This window comes from Quercus lobata, chromosome 1 (genome assembly GCF_001633185.2).
Source record: "Quercus lobata isolate SW786 chromosome 1, ValleyOak3.0 Primary Assembly, whole genome shotgun sequence".
Classification (NCBI taxonomy): domain Eukaryota; kingdom Viridiplantae; phylum Streptophyta; class Magnoliopsida; order Fagales; family Fagaceae; genus Quercus; species Quercus lobata.
In genome coordinates, this window is record NC_044904.1 from 20,957,215 (window position 1) to 20,961,433 (window position 4,219).

General features: G+C 33.4%; 1 long non-coding RNA gene across 2 annotated transcripts; it reads right to left on the reverse strand.

The window, feature by feature from the left end:
• Window positions 1-1,439: 1,439 nt before the first annotated feature.
• On the reverse strand, window positions 1,440-3,892 carry LOC115986908. 2 transcript variants are annotated; one of them, XR_004090929.1, is made up of 3 exons: window positions 3,772-3,891; window positions 3,591-3,647; window positions 1,440-1,704 (listed from the first exon to the last, which is right to left on the reverse strand). It is a non-coding gene; the product is annotated as an uncharacterized LOC115986908 (long non-coding RNA). The 2 variants fall into 2 exon arrangements; XR_004090943.1 differs by lacking the exon at window positions 1,440-1,704 and adding an exon at window positions 2,516-2,542 and having other exon boundaries at window positions 3,772-3,892.
• Window positions 3,893-4,219: the final 327 nt, after the last annotated feature.

A 4,219-nucleotide genomic window follows, 5' to 3' on the forward strand; every position in this document is an offset into this window, starting at 1 on the left:
ATATATAACTTTCTTTCTAAAACAAAGCAGTGCAACTGTGCCTTACACCCAATCCTAGAAAAAAAAAGAAAAAAGAAAAAAAAAAACTACCAAAATAATTTTAAAATTCTGAGGTGATTACCAATTTCTAAGCATTCAAATAAATATTTATGTTGCAATAATAGCACATTTTGACTGTTGATTAGTATAAATATTTTCTTATATCTTAAACTAGTAAATTTCCATCTAAAAGACCTTAATAAATTATAGACAATAACAAAAATTGTATATAGGATGTTAACCCTTGCTAACCATTCAAGGAAGTTATTGTTTAATTCTATGTATATCATGTGGGTTCCAGTTAGCTTAACTAGTACAATTTCTGATGGTTGAATAAGAGATCTGGAGTTCAATCCCCGCCTACACCAAAAACTGATTGGTGTCTTAGTCTGATGATAAAGAGCATCATCAAAAGCGGATGCCATTAAAAAAAAAAGTTGATAAGGTAAAGACAAACCAGATGATGTATTGGAACTGCAATCAGAGTTCCAAATCTTCCATTAATGCGTCCAACAATCTCTTGAACCTAGCTTGTAAGCTTTTGATCTATCAAAGAAACAAGTACGCAGTATTGATAGTGGTTTCTCTAAGATTAAAATAAGATTTTGGAAGTTTTGAATTTTATATCATGGCCAGCAGAGCAAGTACTTCCAATTAAAACCCTCAGAATGATACTTCTATAAATTAACTTTATTAACTAACCACAAACAAAGGCATGCATGACACTGTCGTAGGGCAAGGCAAACCAAGAAAAAATGAACATTGATGATGATAACATAATCAACCAACCACAGAAAACACTCTCATGTAACTACAATATAATTGTCAACAATGAATCTTAGGGTGAGTTTGGTTCAGCTTTTTGAAAAAGTGCATAATGAAAAAGTGGAGTTTTGTTAAAAGTGCATGATGAAAAAGTGGAGTTTCAAAAAGCTGAGTGTTTGGTAAAAACTGTTAAAAAGTGCATAATGAAAAAGCTGAGTGTTTGGCTAACACTTATAAAAGTGGCTTTTTGAGGGGTAAATGACCAAAAAGGACAATGTATATATAAGAGAATTTATTTCAAATTTTTTTTTTTTGGATGTGAGTTTATTTCATACTTATTAAATCATCTATTTCATATACTTACTAAACAATAATAATAATAATAATAATAATAATAAATATATTATTGGTATTATTTTAATAATGTTTGGGCAATTTTTCTTTTTTAGTGTCATAATTATTTGTTATTACTATTAATGACTTCTTATTAATATTAATTAAATCTAAATAATTTTTATCATCATGAAGCACAAAATAAAAATGTAAAAAGATGATAAAATATACACCAATAATCCAAGTTTAAATTGTACTACATAAAAATGTAAAAGCATATAAAATACATATCAATAATCCAAGTTTAAATTGTACAGCACAAAAATGTAAAAAAGATGATAAAAGATGATTAAATTGATCCCTATCATAGTTTTGACCGGTCTCATCACAAAATTTGGTCACTAGATTGGTCCAACCTTCGGTACTAAAGGCAGCACCTCTTGATCTATTCCCGATTTGAATCTGTTCCACACAAAGGTTACAAAAAGTAGTTGTCCAGCTTGGATCATTATCCCATAATGCTCTAGCCTTTTTTGCCTCGGGATTGGAAGTGGTGTTTTTACCCATCTATAAAGTTAACCAGTGAGGTTGAAGCATATTAGCAAAACCATATCAAGCAAACAAAAAAATTAATCATTATTAAACTTTGTCTCTACAATCCTAACCAACTAAGGTATGTCTTAAAGCAACAGAGTTTACACCTGCAAAATCTGTCTCTTTCTCTATGTCTATATCCTCCCCCCACCACCACCACACTCACGCATGCACAAAAAGGTATGTCTTAAAGCAAAGTTGTAGGGGCACAAAAAATTTGTGCAGCAAGTTTCTTCACCTATATTGCAAGCAAATTTCTAAAAACCATATGCTAACCATACACATATATTTGAACAATTCATACAATATAAATTATCTAATCTAATGTCAAGTCTCTATGACCGCTAGGCCAAGGAACATTTATATTTTTGTTTCATCATAAAATGGGTTTTGGGCAGCATCAAGCAATAATCCAACACAGGGAATGAGCAGATCACACAAGGCCTGTTAGGCTCTTTGCATGGTTAGTGTATGACACTAAAGAAGATAATTTTCTTAAATCAAACTTGTATAACTTGCTTAATTAATTAACTCAGTGTAACTCATTAACAAGTTAAAAATATTTTGAAAATTAACGAACTAATCATGAATATAAAATTTGCATTCAGTCCTAAGGTCGAGCTCATCTTGAACTCAATAATAAAGTGAATAACCAAACTTAATCAAGCACCTTTATACTCATCTAGATTAGGCATGCCTACAAACCTAGTACCAAAAACAAAAAAAAAACAACTTGCAAAGCACTTCTCACATCCAGCTCGCCAAAACCCATGTTCATAAGTTTTTGCACCTGCTGTTCATTAACATGCCACTGTTGAAGACAAATTACAAGTTACAAATGCATCGACCCAATTAAAAAGAAAATTACAGATAAAAGTATAAACAAGTGTGACACTAAAAGTAAAATTCCATACTGTAGACAAGACCCTTTCACATGTGAAGATTGTGACAGATATGCAAGTATATGACTGCTCTATTGAGGTTCCTCATCAGATCACAAGCCTATATGGCTTTGCTCTGACGATGAACAAGCATGATTCTACAGACTAGAACGGCCCTCCGATTCAAAGCAATGTGGCTTAAAGATGAAGGTTGTGAGGGTACTCAGTACGGGATGCAAGAATCACTGGTCCTCCAATGGACAAGGGCTCCCAAAAAAGTCAATCTCAACTGAAATATTGGAGTAAAAGGTACTTTGGGAATGCTAGGCAAGCTCTGATAAAAAGAGAAAGAAGCAGCCGAATCTATAGCTGAGTAGCAAGTATTTTCACTGCCATGGCACCCAGAGAAACAAGAGGAATTTTATATGATGGTTAATTACTTCATCTATGCCATCCTAACCTCAAAAGACAACAAGTAACTTAGCTTAAGCTTCAAAAGGATGATTATATGAGGGTCAAGTGTCAACTATGATTCAACTATTCCAGCAGATTACAATGTTGAGAAATAAAGGTGTAACAACGAAAATTATAGTTATAAAAATAATTGCAATTTTTTTTTCTTTTCTAGATTAAGAATAGAACAAAACGCAAAGCTTAATTGGATTGAACTTTTTTGATTCAAGATTTAAGAAATAAAAACATTGTTACAGATAGTATAAACACTGAATCCGTTCTCCAAGGCTTAAACTTAAACAATACCCATTAATCTATTTCTGGGTTGCCGAGAAAACAAAAAAACTAATTCCAATCAACTAAAATTCCAATCAACAAAAACAATACCCATTAATCTATTTCTGGGTTGCGAGAAAACAAATCAAAGAGAGCTGAAGCTGAAGAAAACAAAAGCATGCAAGATCTGAAAATTTTTTTCCCACACTCGGTAAAAAAAAAAAAAAAAGCTTCTGAATTAGTTGGTACCTGGTGGTTTTTGGTAGCAGATCAGTGTTGCTTGGTGTTTTGGTAGCAAATCTCTACCTTCCAAAACGTATTTCTTAGATCAGATTAGACAGAAATAAAATTAAAAAAAAAAAAAAAACCAAGATCAGAATCGCGTTGAAGAAGACGAAGAAAGAAAGAAGAAGAAGAGGAAGAAGCTTACCACGGAGCAGAGCGCAGAAATACAAGCGAGGCTGGGAGGCGTGGGGGTGAGGGCGTGCGAAGTGAAGAGCAGAGAGATGAGATGGGTGAGTGTGAGAGAACTGATGAGTTTGTGTTAGTTTGCATGAGATATTAGGGGCATTTTCGTAAATGCAACGTCCAACGGTAATAATGTCCAAAACGCCAGCAGCGCGTTTTGATTTATGGACCTCAGAGGTCCATAAATTCAGCGCGTTTCGGACTTGCATTTTGCCTGAGCCCAAAACGCAACTTTTTTTAAAAAGTTGCGTTTTGGACTCAGCCAAACACATTTTCTTGTCCACTTTTTTATTTATGCGCGTTTTGGGCTTCAAAAAGTCCAAACAAACGCACACTTAATTGACCAATTTAAAGCATATAGTTAGCACTAAAAAGTGTCACATGAAAAGAAGTGGGAAGGGGGACTGGAG